The sequence below is a fragment of the Schistocerca serialis genome, chromosome 3 (genome assembly GCF_023864345.2).
Source record: "Schistocerca serialis cubense isolate TAMUIC-IGC-003099 chromosome 3, iqSchSeri2.2, whole genome shotgun sequence".
NCBI lineage: Eukaryota > Metazoa > Arthropoda > Insecta > Orthoptera > Acrididae > Schistocerca > Schistocerca serialis.
The window spans coordinates 707638971-707657826 of NC_064640.1; positions in this window are offsets into that span (position 1 = coordinate 707638971).

An 18856-nucleotide genomic window follows, 5' to 3' on the forward strand; every position below is an offset into this window, starting at 1 on the left:
CCATCGCCGTCTTTAACACTGGTAGCATGCCGCGACAGCGTGGACGTGAACCGTATGTGCAGTTGACGGACTTTGAGCGAGGGCGTATAGTGGGCATGCGGGAGGCCGGGTGGACGTACAGCCGAATTGCTCAACACGTGGGGCGTGAGGTCTCCACAGTACATCGATGTTGTCGCCAGTGGTCGGCGGAAGGTGCACGTGCCCGTCGACCTGGGACCGGACCGCAGCGACGCACGGATGCACGCCAAGACCGTAGGATCCTACGCAGTGCCGTAGGGGACCGCACCGCCACTTCCCAGCAAATTAGGGACACTGTTGCTCCTGGGGTATCGGCGAGGACCATTCGCAACCGTCTCCATGAAGCTGGGCTACGGCCCCGCACACCGTTAGGCCGTCTTCCGCTCACGCCCCAACATCGTGCAGCCCGCCTCCAGTGGTGTCGCGACAGGCGTGAATGGAGGGACGAATGGAGACGTGTCGTCTTCAGCGATGAGAGTCGCTTCTGCCTTGGTGCCAATGATGGTCGTATGCGCGTTTGGCGCCGTGCAGGTGAGCGCCACAATCAGGACTGCATACGACCGAGGCACACAGGGCCAACACCCGGCATCATGGTGTGGGGAGCGATCTCCTACACTGGCCGTACACCACTGGTGATCGTCGAGGGGACACTGAATAGTGCATGGTACATCCAAACCGTCATCGAACCCATCGTTCTACCATTCCTAGACCGGCAAGGGAACTTGCTGTTCCAACAGGACAATGCACGTCCGCATGTATCCCGTGCCACCCAACGTGCTCTAGAAGGTGTAAGTCAACTACCCTGGCCAGCAAGATCTCCGGATCTGTCCCCCATTGAGCATGCTTGGGACTGGATGAAGCGTCGTCTCACGCGGTCTGCACGTCCAGCACGAACGCTGGTCCAACTGAGGCGCCAGGTGGAAATGGCATGGCAAGCCGTCCCACAGGACTACATCCAGCATCTCTACGATCGTCTCCATGGGAGAATAGCAGCCTGCATTGCTGCGAAAGGTGGATATACACTGTACTAGTGCCGACATTGTGCATGCTCTGTTGCCTGTGTCTATGTGCCTGTGGTTCTGTCAGTGTGATCATGTGATGTATCTGACCCCAGGAATGTGTCAATAAAGTTTCCCCTTCCTGGGACAATGAATTCACGGTGTTCTTATTTCAATTTCCAGGAGTGTAGTAGGATTAGGACTGTTCAAACGCTGAAGGATGAAAATTTTTGTCTAATGTTTGCAAACGAAAAACACTGAGCCAGAGTTATATTAATCTGAAACGCAATAATACTTTCATTAAATACTCTCTTTTTCTTCTTGTTCTTCTTCTTGCATCTTCCCTTTTCTTTAAAGGTCTGGTGGTATTGTTATACGTGTTGTGGCACTGTTAGTGACAGTGAGCCCCCCCCCCCCCCCCCACATCCGGGACGAAACCTGTGTAGCCCATCTCTTCTGCGTCTAGGGAAAATCTTACGTTTAGGTGAGAGCACATTGTTTAAATATTCGCGTAGCGTATATCTGAGGCAGGACGTGGCTATCAGCCTTGTATTTACCTAGTTGGATGTGAGAAACTGCTTGCAAAACACATCCACGCTGGCCGGCTCATCAGGCGTCGTCGTTAATTACAGAATCGGTACAGGACAGACTTGGTTGGTTCAAATGGCTCTGAGCACTATGGGACTTAACATCTACGGTCATCAGTCCCCTAGAACTTAGAACTACTTAAACCTAACTAACCTAAGGACATCACACAACACCCAGCCATCACGAGGCAGAGAAAATCCCTGACCCCGCCGGGAATCGAACCCGGGAACCCGGGCGTGGGAAGCGAGAACGCTACCGCACGACCACGAGATGCGGGCAGGACAGACTCTCTCCCTGAATACAGGAAGCGGTGCGTTAACGTGCTCGGCTACGGGGCAGGTCCCTTTTATAACATACTGTTTACTAGGAAATAAATTAATGTTTGATTACTTAAGGTACTGACTCACTTTCTAAGAATAAAAGGCATTAAACTTTCATAGCTATTGTCATCTTTCCCTGTGGTCAAAGTCATCTTGCCCCAGTACAGGAGCATTAGCTCTTAAAATTTGCAAAATAATTGTGATTGTGTTAATATAAAAATCCGTACAACTGGGTACTATACATCAGAAAGCTATTCTATTAAATGCAAAGGAAAACAGACTATCCCCAAAAATAAATTTATTAAAATTGCCCGCCGAATGTCTGACAGAACGGAAAGTAACATAGAGTGCTCTAGAAGGGAAGCATTACATAGCTTACAATGTTGTGAATAGACGGGCTTGATCTGTCAGACAGTCAGCAGATAAGCGACAGTTCGCTGGCGAACTTGTTGTCTATCGTGCAATATCGCCGCTAAATGATGAGAAATGCAGAACGACTTAGACAGCGTCACCACTTACACGGGGAATAACCCAGCTGTAACGGGTAAAAACGAGTGAAAGTGATTGTAAAACACTGATATGTGTGATTTATTGCACATCAAGGTCACTTAGCTGCAAAACTATGCATTTGTGTAGAACGTATTTTTGAAGATTAACGAATATAAAGACTAGCACCACGTTTCCTTGAGGAACCAATTCCGTGTGGCAGACAATTATAGCCAGAAGTTTCACAAGAGTTACAAATCTAAACATGTGCTGAAAACAATATGTGTTAGCACATGCTGTATTTACAGAGTCATATTTTCCAAATAAAGAAGTTGCTGTGTTGTCATACGTTATTTATTTTCCTCCACCAAAATGAAAATGCTGCGTTTGAATGAAATGGTTAAAACAGTGGAATGGAATAGTATGCACACATGAAAGGACATCATGTAGAGATGCAACATCTTTCCGGTGTATCTGCACTGGAGTTGTCCAACATCAAAAGAATCAGAGATCATATTACACAGATCTTTGCCACTAGCTGCTCCTTTCCGCTATCTAATGGTGAGAGGGCTTGTACCATCCGCCCATCGGATGGAGACGCTAAGCTCAGACGTCACCATGATGCTATGCGGTAGGAGAAGGCTATGCCGCGATATCATCTTTATCACTACCCTTTCCTTTCACTTCCATAAACACCCATAAGAAAAGAATGAGATTTTCACTCGGCAGCGGAGAGTCCGCTGATATGAAACTTCCTGGCAGATTAAAACTGTGTGCCGGACCGAGACTCGAACTCGGGACCTTTGCCTTTCGCGGGCAAGTGCTCTACCAGCTGAGCTACCCAAGCACGACTCACGCCCCGTCCTCACAGCTTTACTTCTGCCAGTACCTCTTCTCCTACCTTCCAAACTTTACAGAAGCTCTCCTGCGAACCTCGCAGAACTAGCAAGGTAGGAGACGAGGTACTGGCAGAAGTAAAGCTGCGAGGACTGGGCGTGAGTCGTGCTTGGGTAGCTCAGTTGGTAGAACACTTGCCCGCGACAGGCAAAGGTCCCGAGTTCGAGTCTCGGTCCGGCACACAGTTTTAATCTGCCAGGAAGTTTCTTTACCCGTAACAAATTTAGGACACGCTTGTTTAGTTCCTGTGTACCATCGTACACAGCTTTTACTGATTCACAATTAAACATCACATAACAAGGTTATAGTTCACAAAACTGGACGAGTTAAGTTGACTTGAGCAGGCAAACTAAGATGGAAGAATAATATCAGCCATTCCGTAAGTCCTCACAAAGTTGTTATGAGGACAACAATAAACAGTCTGTAGAGTAATCAGTAGACCAATCGAGCAGTGGGCACGCAGGTTCCAATAGTGCGTCATGAGGTTGATGTCTACAGTCTTCACTCGGCGAACGATGTGTCAGTGGAAATCCAGGCGGCTGCTTGTAGAGGAATTCAGGGCTCCATGTGACGGGACAAGATGAATAGCCTGAGTTTCACTGCCCCGTAACCTCCGACTCGATAACGTTGATATCTTCTGTGGCGAAAATGAAGTCATTATTCGGGCGAGATATAGGGACAACGTAATACCACACAGTAGTAAACTGCATAAGCAGTATTAGTTATCCATGGAGCGAGGTCGCGCATTTGCTAAGTCACTGGTCTTCCATTCGTAAGGAGAAGGATTCAAATATTCGCATGGCCATCCTGATTTACGCTTTCCGCAGCTGCTCTAAATCACTGAGTTAAATGCCAGAATGGTTCCTTCGAAAAGGACACACTCTATATCCTTACTCATGCGTATGCTTCCCGCGCTTGTTCTTGTTCCACAACTTCTTCGTCGTCGACAGGACTTCAAACCCTAGGATTCCAACACATGTTAAAAAGACCAATTACTCAAATAATGACAAATCGAACACTTAAGCGAAAGTGTATGGAGTATAATGAATTCCTCTCATATGTTAATATCTTGCTGGGAAAAACACGAACCGGATCACATAAGTTTCTGTGTGTTTGCATCTACGTTTATGTCAACGGCCCGCAGGCCACGCTGCGGCGAGTGGAGAAGTGTGTTTCATGAGCCACTGTCCTTTCTTCATTTCCTGTTCCTCTCCACGTGAGCTCGAATCTCTCTAATTCTACTTTAATGGGCTTTTCAGGAGATAAGAGAGGTAGACATCAAGATTTAATCATCACCTTGAAAAAATAAAATTATGTAATTAAGCTGTTGGTTATTCGTAGGTACATTTCTGCAATCTTTGTACATGTTTAAATCCACGCCTCACAGCACAGTAGCACGCAGTTAGAGGAACTAAATCAAAAATTTAGATTATTTCCAACTGCATTGCGGTGATGAACGCTGATTCACAGTAAATGTTGCAGACACCGTCTGCAATGTGGTTTCGTTTCAGTTTTCCTGTATAAATACGGGAAATACCATGTTGCCTGGCATTTTCAATATGCAGTTTCGAGCATAAAATGTATGAGTAATACCTGTTGTTTGAGAAGTCTTCATTATCTTACCAAGTGATAATGCTCGAAGCAGAAGAAATGAATTAAAGTTTGCTGTGCGGCGAGGAGTCGAACCCGGGTTTTCTTGCTTGGTAGGCGCAAATGCTAACCTTTTTATTCATTTTGTTCGTTGTTGATTGTTGTGTTTAGTCGTTGCGGACGTCACATGACATCCGTTCAAGTTCGTTGTTGATCCTTTCACTCAGTTTTTTATTACAGAAACCAACCAGCTCTCTGACAGCTGAGCTACCGTGCCGACGCCATTACACCACCGCCGTACAGTGGTCAACAGTGCTGCACGAAACACCCAAGTTGACCCGGGTTCGAGTCCCGGCCGCAGCACAAATTTTAATTCATTTCTTCTGCTTCGATCATTATCGTAGATAGTGAAGAGACTTAAATGTCTCAGGGAAACATTTAACTATAAGATCTTACCAAGTGAGGTGCACCAGATGTTAACACACTAGACTCGCATTTAGGATGACCAAGGTTCAGTTACTTGCCCAGCAGTGTAGATTTAAATTTTCTCTGGTTTTCTGTAATCATTAAAGGAAATTATGAGATCAATCTGTCCACAATCTAAGCCCTTGCCCCATTTCTAATGACCTCATCGCCAGCGCAGAGTCAAACACTAACCTTTCTTCCTTCGTGATGTCATCTTCTAAGAACAGTGGCCTCTCCCGACAGTAGACGTTGCCTTCGATGTTGCTGAGGATGAAAACATAGCCTTTACAATAGCACTTAATTATAACTAGTTAATAATCGAGCCACGCCATCGCACCGTAGTAACTAGCTAGTCAGTTACCTTGAAGGGTTACTATCGTTTTACTTTTTCAGTTAATCAACAGTCTTAGTTGCTTCGAGCCCTGTCAATCGACGAGTGCAATCATTGAGTCCATTTCTATTATAATATCGCACAATTCATCAGGAATAAGCCACCAGGTTGGGGGAGGGGTGGGTGGAACTGATTAGAAATCAATGCTATAGGGATCAGACCCCACTACTCTGGTGTTGATTGAAGCATAAGTAGCCAAATCAAATAATTTATCTGGCATGATTCTTCCAGTCTTAGGCGCAACGGAACTGGTGCTATCAGTAGATATTGGAAAAGTTAATTCTGTGTTCCAATCACCACCTTCAGTGATTATGCATTACTTCCGGCATGGGGTGATAGGGAGTGGATATCAACTGAAACATTGGAAAACTGTGCTGATATTTACTGTGTGGGAATCCAGCGTTCCATATGATTCCTTGGACGTATCAGAAAACCAAGAAAACAGATTCAAATGAACGAAAGACCCTCTTAAAAACAAACGTACCTTACAGTTCTTTGGCAACTTGCAACACATCATACAAGTAATAAAAGAAGATACGCACTCCACATGCTTAAAGACAATCCAAATAAAAGGATCTTAGGAAGCTCCCACCTATACCAGTTCGGTCGGAGAAACGACTGACTACCGTAAAATCTGGACGAGCAAAATGAGGAGGCTACTGTACACACAGTAGCTTCATTGGTTCAACGTTAGAGGTGATAACCCGTCAGTAAATTCGAGTATAAGTTTATATGGAGAAAAACTAGCAACCAGACTTTCGTAAGGCACAGTCAAGGTTGATTTTCACACAAAGGACCACCAAGAACTTTGTAAATTAAACCCTCAGTTTTTCCGAGAATTGTTAGTGAAACTCATTCAATGTTTTTACACACGGGAGAAGGAACTCCGTGAATGAAGTTATTTGGTGTGGAGCTCTTTTAACTGAAGCTCCAAATTTGGCTCATCACACAAAGAAAACAGCCACAGTTTACCACTTATTCACACAAAATATTTATAGAAAAGATGGACACGTTGTGGAGAATACTTTTGTAGCCATAATCAATCAATTTACGAGAGGAAACCAACAATTTGGCTGTATCCACGTGGTCAGTGAGAAAAAAGCCATGTACCACAATACATTATATTTGCACAATTAGTTCTCCAGAACATTGAATCAATAACAGATACTATCAATTGTCTGAAAGTAAGAAATAAAATAGATTAGAGAAACATTTGACAAGATTAGGAATTTTGCTCGAAATCATGTACCTTTTTTTATAGGGAAAACTGAGTGAGCAAGAATAATGATGAGGACAGCACTTGTAAAGCAGACATTACTTTTTGCGCCATACGCATTGTCTTTTCTGAAATTTGAAGGACTCACTATTGAAACACTTTTGAACTGAAAAATACTAGCAACGTTTTGACGTATTCTGGCGTAGATGACACAAATATGTAATGGCCACGCAACAGCAGATTGAACATTATACATAACGTACTAGACAAATATCCTCTAGTACTCTTTAAAATTCTAAGAATATAAATGAAGCACTGAAGTTAATTCGACACCTCGTTTGCTGTACATGATTTCGAACATCATTCCAAGGTGCATCAAATCAATTTATTTTATTTCTTACTTTTAAACAAATGATTTCACAAAACTTTTGACCGTCTTTTAATTTTTTTTAAATTTTCAGTTATTTTTCAGAAAGCGTGAAATACAATATGTTTATATATCTACTGGTATTCTTTTATCATTCAGAGTATATAGAACAAAAGGAAGCATAGAAGTTTCTATTTTACTGTATTTTGGCATTTATTTTATTTTGTCACCATGAAAGAAAGTATCCAGCATTTATAACGTGATGAGAAGTGGAATACTGATGACTTCATCGGCTCTTGAGATGGTCGACCTCCATGGTCACTACTGTCATCGTCAAAGAGCAGTTTGATTGTAATTGTAGGAAGTCTTTCCGTTCTAAAGTGCTGTTCTTGGTCAAACGGTGGAAGGCATCTCAAACGCTCATGCTCTTCGATATCTTCTGGAGAGTCGCATCAATAGAACGTTCGATATTCGTCAGTATCATCCTAAACGAGAAAAAAGTCCAAAGAAACAAATGGAATAACGTAAAAACACGCCTTTCTGCGAATGACAAGTCAGTGAAGACAGAAAGCAGATCTTCGAATTCCATTTTATTGCACTTTGCTTGAGAAGGAATGCGATGACCGATCAATAGTTCGAAGAATCTTGCGCATAATTTTCAATCAATATCGACAGGCATAGTGTTATCTGCCAGATGCTTACGAATCCTACTGTTGTCTGCACGCCATACCAAAAGATGCGGAAATTTTTGTTGCTCGCAAATTTACATCAACATCTACATCAATACTCTGCAAACCACCGTGCGGTGTGTGGCGGCGGCGTACCCTGTACCACTAGTAGTCATTTTTTACCAGTTCCACTCGCAAATAGAGGGAGGGAGAAACAACTCTCTTATGCCTCCGCATGAGTCCTAATTCACCATATCGTATCTTCGTGGTCCTTACGCGCACTGTATATCGGCAACAGTAGACTCATTCGATAGTCAGCGTACGCGGTGATGACGCCCGATAATGACCCAGTTGGGATTTACGTAGGGCGAATTTGGTCGCAGAGACATCAACGTGAGTTCACTATAATGTTCCTCAACCAAATGTAGCACGGTTATGGCTCCCAGACACGGCCAATTATACAGCTGAAAGATGACATCGCTGTCGGGGAAGACATCAAGCATGAAGGGACGCAGCTAGTCCGCAGCTCTCAGCGTGTCTCCGTTTACTACCACAGATCCCATGCAAGCGCAGGAGAGTGTCTCCCATAGCATAATACCGCCCCCACCAGCCTGTGTCCGTGGTGCGCTGCACGTTTCGAGCTACCGTTCATCTCGAAGGCGGCGATTGTAGAGACGACCAGCGACCCAGTGTAGCAAAAATGTGATTCACCCGAATAGCCGATACTTTTTCATTGATCGGCGGTGAATTCCCGGTGGTCTCGTGCCCCCTGCAATGGTAATTGACGATGCCCTTGTGTCAACACTTGAACACATGGAGATGGTCTGCTGCAGATCTCCATGTTCAACAATGTACCATGAACGGCGTGCTCCGAAAGGCTTGTGCTTGCACCAACATTGGGCTTTTTCGGCAGATATACGACAGATCATCACCTATCCTACTTTACAGAGCAGACAAGCCTCCGAACCGCACGTTCTGTGAAGAGTCGTGGGCATCCAACGATTTAACGCCTAGTGATAGCTTCATTGCTCTTCTACCTCTTTCTGTAGATCCTCAAGACAGTACCACGTGAACATTCGGCCAGATTCTCCGTTTTCGAGATATTTATTCATAGGCTATGCGTAATAATAATCTACCTTTTGTAAAAGTCGCTTATCTCAATGGATTCCCCCTTTGCAACCCATATCTTCGCTAGGGTGATCCCCTGTCTGTGTCTGCTCAGCTTACATACGCTTTTTAGTATGTCAGGTGCCCGCAACACCACCGGGCGACATCCAGCGTCGCGGTTGGAAGTGGTCATCATGTTTTGGCTTATCGTTGTATAAATAATTAGGACACGAGCTTTCTTTAAATGTGCGATTATGTATCTAAAACAGAGCTGTATACTATTCCAGTATTCCATCAGTTTCCGAGCGAACATGGCAATGTGTATGTAAAATGCCATGATCCTGGCGCACTCATTCAGGTATTTCCACATTCACGGTGACCAGTTCTTGCCCTTTATTTACATCTTCATAATGAGTAAGCTGTGAACACTCCCGTCCTCCAATATGACAACAACAGTTTTCATATGGCTTCAGGTATACGTTCTTGGTTTGACTAATCGTCAGGTACCCCACCTCACATTGACTCATCCGCTAAATCGCATGATCTTAATAGCGTAGAAAATGTGTCGGACTGTTTGGAATAACAGTTAAAATGTAGCTATCCTCACAGTTTGGTAGCTCTGTGAGATCTGATCATCAATGAATGGCTTCAGCTGGATATGACATCTATGACGAAAGTTGTGGACTTTCTTTCTCGTCGAATTGAGCACATTATCAAGGATACAAAAGGATATAATCGGTCTTACACGGTATTAGCGGCGGCCGGAGTGGCCGAGCGGTTCTAGGCGCTACAGTCTGGAACCGCGTGACCGCTACGGTCCCAGGTTCGAATCCTACCTCGGGCATGGATGTGTGATGTCCTTAGGTTAGTTAGGTTTAAGTAGTTCTAAGTTCTAGGGGACTGATGACCTCAGCAGTTAAGTCCCATAGTGCTCAGAGCCATTTGAACCATTTGAACCACGGTATTAGCTTGATGTCTCCTGGAGATGATTATTTTATTGTCTGGTGCTATTTATATAATTTCTGTGAAGTGTAGCCATTCCAATAAAGTTATTATTGCATTTTTAATCCGAGAAAAAAACAGCAGAAACTTCTTGCTGTTTGCAAGATGCTACTTTCCGGCAATTTATTGTTTCGTTATTCACTGGTGAGTTCAGATGCTTGTTTGTATCATCTTGTGATGGTTCAAATGGCTCTAAGCGCTATGGGACTTAACATCTGAGGTCATCAGTCCCCTTGACTTAAAGTACTTAAATCTAACTAACCTAAGGACGTCACACACATCCATGCCCAAGGCAGGATTCGAACCTGCGACCGTAGCAGCAGCGCGGTTCCGTACTGAAGCGCCTAGAACAGCTCGGTCACAGCGGACGGCCATCTTGTGAAAGTAACTGTTACTTCAAAAGTCTTTTTTGTCGAATTAAACCAGACTGATTATCGTCGACGTAGTAAAACTATCGTAAGAAGGGCGGAAGATGAAACTGATTCAGACAGTAAGAACGCCCGGCGAGAACAACGCACGTACGAAGAATGACACTTTGCCAGATAAGATAGAGGGTAGTAGTAATGCTGGAACAATGCTGAACCCATTTTTCCGGTCGTTCCACATGGGCAAATATTTCTGCTATTTTTCGGACGCAGTGGTGCACAGACAAAGCTCACCCTGACCGACATAATAGCTGGCCAGCCGCCCACACAATCTGCTGTGTGCTAATGGCGCTGCTCCGTTTGCAGGCGGCAAGGCGCACCGTAATTAAATTGCCCCGACCATCCTGCGCACGTTGCCACGCATCCACTCTCTGCATCGCCCACGCTTCCTACGTACTTCTCTCTCTCTGTCTCTCTCTCTGTATTGTCTCACTCTCTGTCTCTGTCTCTCTCTCTCTCTCTCTCTCTCTCTCTCTCTCTCTTTCCTACCTTCCTATCTTTCTGTCTTTCACACACACACACACACTCGAGGTTCGCGTAATATGAGGAGCTCAACGAGCGAAGCAGGGCAACGTGCGGAATTCTAGATCCCAATTTCGAGAGCGTTTCAGCGTTATTGTCACTAAATCCTTTGCGCCTCAGTTACGTATGGTTATTAGAGGATAGTAACTCCTCTGCCCCCCTCCCGTTGAACAGCAGCCCATAAAACATTTCATACTACACTGTCAACTACTGTGTGAGCCGATACGCCAGTATTAAACAAAAAGCAGGAAATAATATTCCATTCGTTTGCATGCTACTGCGTCGCCTGTATCAGTAATACTAGAAACATGGATCTCAATATTCTCAGCAGTAACTTACATCATTATGAAGAGTGTATACCACTCTGAGAGAGGCCATTAAATTTGTAACAACGAAATTTTACTTGTTGTTTGTATACAGTATAGGAGAAAGAGTGTATGATTAAATTTGTGGATTACCTGGGAGTATACAAAGTGTGAAGCTTAGTAGACAGACCTACCACCTCAGCCAGAAACAATGGCTCTAACACGCCTGGTCATCGATTCCAGCTGAGCTTGGATAACAGATACGGGTATTTCATTGTTTCCAGCTTCAGCTCATCAGTAATAGTACAAGGGTCACTCCAAAAGAAAGGCACACAATTTTTTTAAAAATCCATCTTTTATTCTACGTGTTCGAAAGTTTTACAGTGTGTAGATACATCCTTTAGGAACAATATTTTCATTTCTCCACATAATTTCCATCCCTCTCGACTGCCTTACGCCATCTTGGAACCAGCGCCTGTATACCCACACGGTAAAATTCTGGACCAACCTGTTGGTGCCACTGTTTGGCAGCGTGCACAAGGGAGTCATCATCTTCAAACCTTGTTCCACGAAGAGAGTCTTTCAGTTTTCCAAAGAGATGATAGTCATATGGAGCCACGTCAGGACCGTAAGGCGGGTGTTTCAGAATTGTCCATCCGAGTTTTGTGATCGCTTCCATGGTTTTTTAACTGACATGTGGCCGTGCATTGTCGTGCAACAGCAAAACATCCTGCTTCTGCCGATGTGGTCGAACGCGACTCAGTCGAGCTTGAAGTTTCTTCAGGGTCGTGACATATGCATCAGAATTTATGGTGGTTCCACTTGGCATGATGTCCACAAGCAAGAGTCCTTCGGAATCGAAAAACACCGTAGCCATAACTTTTCCAGCAGAAGGTGTGGTTTTGAATTTTTTTTCTTGGGTGAATTTGCATGATGCCACTCCACTCCTCTTTGTCTCTGGTGAAAAATTATGGAGCCATGTTTCATCACCTGTCACAATTCTTCCAAGAAATTCATCTCCACCATTCTCGTACTGTTCCAAAAGTTCGCTGCATACCGTTTTTCTTGTTTCGTTGTGAACCACTGTCAACATCCTGGGAACCCACCTGGCACAAACCGTTTTTAACGCCAACACTTTCAGTATTCTGCAAACACTTCCTTCCTCTATCCCAACGTAGCGTGACAATTCGTTCTCTGTGATGCGTCTGTCAGCAGTCACCAATTCGTTAACTCTCTGCACATTGTCTGGACCGTGTGTAGTACGCGGCCTGCCGCTGCGAGGACAATCCTCAATATTGCCGTGCCCGCATTCATCACGTAACCTGCTTGCCCACCGACTAACTGTACTGCGATCGATAGCAGCATCTCCATACACCTTTTTCAACCTCTTGTGGATGTTTCCCACTGTCTCGTTTTCGCAGCACAGGAATTCTATGACAGCACGTTGCTTCTGACGAACGTCAAGTGTAGCAGCCACCTTGAAGACATACTGTGACGGCGCCACTCACGGGAAGAGGTTGAACTAAGTTTGAAAACAAGCGGGAAGGATGTATCTACACACTGTAAGACTTTCACACATGCAGAATGAAAACTGTATTTTTACAAAAATAGTGAGCATTTCTTTTGGAGTGACCCTCGTACTTGGCGAGTGGTGGCATGCCAGTCTCTCAGCGACTCATAGCCTGATGATTTCAGTGGATCAGAGATCTGGAGAATGTGATGGCCAGAGCAGCAGTCGAATTCAATCTGTGCCATGTACTTCAGGACAGCACGCTTGATATGTGATCTTACTTTATCTTGTTGAAACATATCGTAATGTGGCCATCGAAGGAAGGACACAGGTATCGGCAGTAATAAGTCAGAAATTTAAGAACTGCTGACCAAATTACCAACTACATGAACTAAAGATGATCGTTTTGTGTACCCAGTGACACCTCATCACATCCCGGCGGATGATTGTGCCCCTAAAACTATGACGAATGATGCAGTATCCGTAACTACGTTCTGACTGGACTGCAATCGCACGCCGGCCGGAGTCGCCGTGCGGTTCTAGGCGCTACAGTCTGGAACCGAGCTACCGCTACGGTCGCAAGGTTCGAATCCTGCCTCGGGCATGGTTGTGTGTGATGTCCTTAGGTTAGTTAGGTTTAATTAGTTCTAAGTTCTAGGCGACTGATGACCTCAGAAGTTAAGTCACATAGTGCTCAGAGCCATTTGAACCATTTTTTTGCAATCGCACGAGCACCCTTGTCTCGCAGGTGGTCTAGCCTCAGGCGTCGATCGTTATCGGCACAGGCGCCCGTACGCCAGCTACGACGACTATAATTCCGGGTAGCAAGCTAGCACAATAACATCTATAACAACGCGGCTTGCTATCGCCGGGAGCTCAGGACGCCACCAATGCAGGCGCTACTCTTGCCGTAATTCAATCGACAGCAGGAGACGCAACAAGTGCAGACAGTTTCTCTCCGCAAGTTACGTGCAGGAACATAGTCTACATCTACATTGCATCTACATTGATACTCCGCAAGCCACCCAACGGTGTGTGGCGGAGGGCACTTTACGTGCCACTGTCATTACCTCCCTTTCCTGTTCCAGTCGCGTATGGTTCGCGGGAAGAACGACTGTCTGAAAGCCTCCGTGCGCGCTCTAATCTCTCTAATTTTACATTCGTGATCTCCTCGGGAGGTATAAGTAGGGGGAAGCAATATATTCGATACCTCATCCAGAAACGCACCCTCTCGAAACCTGGCGAGCAAGCTACACCGCGATGCAGAGCGCCTCTCTTGCAGAGTCTGCCACTTGAGTTTATTAAACATCTCCGTAACGCTATCACGGTTACCAAATAACCCGGTGACGAAACGCGCCGCTCTTCTTTGGATCTTCTCTATCTCCTCCGTCAACCCGACCTGGTACGGATCCCACACTGATGAGCAATACTCAAGTATAGGTCGAACGAGTGTTTTGTAAGCCACCTCCTTTGTTGATGGACTACATTTTCTAAGCACTCTCCCAATGAATCTCAACCTGGTACCCGCCTTACCAACAATTAATTTTATATGATCATTCCACTTCAAATCGTTCCGTACGCACACTCCCAGATATTTTACAGAAGTAACTGCTACCAGTGTTTGTCCCGCTATCATATAATCGTACAATAAAGGATCCTTCTCTCTATGTATTCGCAATACATTACATTTGTCTATGTTAAGGGTCAGTTGCCACTCCCTGCACCAAGTGCCTATCCGCTGCAGATCTTCCTGTATTTCGCTACAATTTTCTAATGCAGCAACTTCTCTGTATACTACAGCATCATCCGCGAAAAGCCGCATGGAACTTCCGACACTATCTACTAGGTCATTTATATATATTGTGAAAAGCAATGGTCCCATAACACTCCCCTGTGGCACGCCAGAGGTTACTTTAACGTCTGTAGACGTCTCTCCATTGATAACAACATGCTGTGTTCTGTTTGCTAAAAACTCTTCAATCCAGCCACACAGCTGGTCTGATAATCCGTAGGCTCTTACTTTGTTTATCAGGCGACAGTGCGGAACTGTATCGAACGCCTTCCGGAAGTCAAGAAAAATAGCATCTACCTGGGAGCCTGTATCTAATATTTTCTGGGTCTCATGAACAAATAAGGCGAGTTGGGTCTCACACGATCGCTGTTTCCGGAATCCATGTTGATTCCTACATAGTAGATTCTGGGTTTCCAGAAATGACATGATACGCGAGCAAAAAACATGTTCTAAAATTCTACAAGAGATCGACGTAAGAGATATAGGTCTATAGTTTTGCGCATCTGCTCGACGACCCTTCTTGAAGACTGGGACTATCTGTGCTCTTTTCCAATCATTTGGAACCCTCCGTTCCTCTAGAGACTTGCGGTACACGGCTGTTAGAAGGGGGGCAAGTTCTTTCGCGTACTCTGTGTAGAATCGAATTGGTATCCCGTCAGGTCCAGTGGACTTTCCTCTATTGAGTGATTCCAGTTGCTTTTCTATTCCTTGGACACTTATTTCGATGTCAGCCATTTTTTCGTTTGTGCGAGGATTTAGAGAAGGAACTGCAGTGCGGTCTTCCTCTGTGAAACAGCTTTGGAAAAAGGTGTTTAGTATTTCAGCTTTACGCGTGTCATCCTCTGTTTCAATGCCATCATCATCCCGTAGTGTCTGGATATGCTGTTTCGAGCCACTTACTGATTTAACGTAAGACCAGAACTTCCTAGGATTTTCTGTCAAGTCGGTACATAGAATTTTACTTTCGAATTCAATGAACGCTTCACGCATAGCCCTCCTTACGCTAACTTTGACATCGTTTAGCTTCTGTTTGTCTGAGAGGTTTTGGCTGCGTTTAAACTTGGAGTGGAGCTCTCTTTGCTTTCGCAGTAGTTTCCTAACTTTGTTGTTGTACCACGGTGGATTTTTCCCGTCCCTCACAGTTTTACTCGGCACGTACCTGTCTAAAACGCATTTTACGATTGCCTTGAACTTTTTCCATAAACACTCAACATTGTCAGTGTCGGAACAGAAATTTTCGTTTTGATCTGTTAGGTAGTCTGAAATCTGCCTTCTATTACTCTTGCTAAACAGATAAACCTTCCTCCCTTTTTTTATATTCCTAATAACTTCCATATTCAGGGATGCTGCAACGGCCTTATGATCACTGATTCCCTGTTCTGTACATACAGAGTCGAAAAGTTCGGGTCTGTTTGTTATCAGTAGGTCCAAGATGTTATCTCCACGAGTCGGTTCTCTGTTTAATTGCTCGAGGTAATTTTCGGATAGTGCACTCAGTATAATGTCACTCGATTCTCTGTCCCTACCACCCGTCCTAAACATCTGAGTGTCCCAGTCTATATCTGGTAAATTGAAATCTCCACCTAAGACTATAACATGCTGAGAAAATTTATGTGAAATGTATTCCAAATTTTCTCTCAGTTGTTCTGCCACTAATGCTGCTGAGTCGGGAGGTCGGTAAAAGGAGCCAATTATTAACCTAGTTCGGTTGTTTAGTGTAACCTCCACCCATAATAATTCACAGGAACTATCCACTTCTACTTCACTACAGGATAAACTACTACTAACAGCGACGAACACTCCACCACCGGTTGCATGCAATCTATCCTTTCTAAACACCGTCTGTACCTTTGTAAAAATTTCGGCAGAATTTATCTCTGGCTTAAGCCAGCTTTCTGTACCTATAACGATTTCAGCTTCGGTGCTTTCTATCAGCGCTTGAAGTTCCGGTACTTTGCCAACGCAGCTTCGACAGTTGACAATTACAATACCGATTGCTGCTTGTTCCCCGCATGTCCTGACTTTGCCCCGCACCCGTTGAGGCTGTTGCCCTTTCTGTACTTGCCCAAGGCCATCTAACCTAAAAAACCGCCCAGCCCACGCCATACAACCCCTGCTACCCGTGTAGCCGCTTGTTGCGTGTAGTGGACTCCTGACCTATCCAGCGGAACCCGAAACCCCACCACCCTATGGCGCAAGTCGAGGAATCTGCAGCCCACACGGTCGCAGAACCGTCTCAGCCTCTGATTCAGACCCTCCACTCGGCTCTGTACCAAAGGTCCGCAGTCAGTCCTGTCGACGATGCTGCAGATGGTGAGCTCTGCTTTCATCCCGCTAGCGAGACTGGCAGTCTTCACCAAATCAGATAGCCGCCGGAAGCCAGAGAGGATTTCCTCCGATCCATAGCGACACACATCATTGGTGCCGACATGAGCGACCACCTGCAGATGGGTGCACCCTGTACCCTTCATGGCATCTGGAAGGACCCTTTCCACATCTGGAATGACTCCCCCCGGTATGCACACGGAGTGCACATTGGTTTTCTTCCCCTCTCTTGCTGCCATTTCCCTAAGGGGCCCCATTACGCGCCTGACGTTGGAGCTCCCAACTACCAGTAAGCCCACCCTCTGCGACTGCCCGGATCTTGCAGACTGAGGGGCAACCTCTGGAACAGGACAAGCAGCCATGTCCGCGGTGTATGTCCTTTGCCTCAACAGTACTTACTGGGGAACGGTCTAGTCCGACATTTCGAAAACTGCCCTGAAAATTTTTATGCAGAAACAATACACCGAAAGAAACACGAAGTTAGAATTTTAGCATCTAAGACACACTGCAAGTACTTTAAGAAAATGTTTAAAACTGCTAAATTCCTAGCTCGCCAGGCGTCAGAAGTAATGGATACCCCTGCCGCAGCTTAGCAGACAGCCCATTCGCAACACGGTGTGCACGTACTCTTGGTTCCTGGCACATCGGTGAATAGATAACACGGCAGAACGCGATCGTAACTTGTAAAACGAATTTCAGTTTCTATTTATAATTGCTCTAAAACAGTTGACCACAATTGCTATTCACTCTAATTTGCAATTCATTTAATAAAAATGGTTCAAATGGCTCTGAGCACTATGGGACTTAACTTCTAAGGTCATCAGTCCCCTAGAACTTAGAACTACTTAAGCCTAACTAACCTAAGGACATCACACACATCCATGTCCGAGGCAGGATTCGAACGTGCGACCGTAGCGGTCACGCGGTTCCAGACTGTAGCGCCTTTAACCGCTTGGCCACACCGGCCGGCACTCATTTAATACCCGTAATAATTAGGAGTGGTCGCTAAGAGCATCTATCTTTGTGGAGGTTCAAGAGTTGCACAGTAATGTGCGCTCTGAATTAGAGGTGAATAAACATTATTGATTTCCAGGCTTCGTCGACTTGGTTAAACAGATACAGGAAATTATACTAAAAGGAAGTAGCAAAATTACGAAGGTTACCACACACAAACGCGCAGAGCAGATATCATTAGGTCATAAAGTAGAAAAATTGGTAGGTGACGTGTAAACGAAGCTTCTTGCTTTCCCCTAAAATGCTGTGTATAAAGCCAGTCAGTCAGGTTTCGTGCCGGCCTGAGCGACCGAGCGGTTCTAGGCGCTACAGTGTGGAACCGCGCGACCGCTACGGTCGCAGGTTCGAATCCTGCTTCGGACATGGATGTGTGTGATGTCCTTAGGTTAGTTAGGTTTAAGTAGTTCTAAGTTCTAGGGGACTGATGACCTCAGCAGTTAAGTCCCATAGTGCTCAGAGCCATTTTCTTCAGGTTTCGTGCAAGAGCTGCGTGCAAACCGTACTTTACCATTTCAAGTGGAAAGGAAACAGAGTGGCTTGTGCAGCCCGAGAATGCCATGACACATTCGTATACAACAGTGGCAATGATAAGTGTCAGTGGATTACTGTTTCCGCAGCTGTATATCAATTTTCAGGAACATCAAGAAAATGAGTGTAAAGATTGTAATCTACATTGCAAAATCTGGAGAAATGGGAGAGAGCAGAAGTAATTCATTGCTTTTGTTGGACACTTGGTGTGAACATAACGACAACTCTATATTTACGACTACGAAAATAATGTTAATATAATTCGCAATCCACCCGGAACTACTAGTGTGATTCGGTATACAACGAAAAAAATTCTTCGACA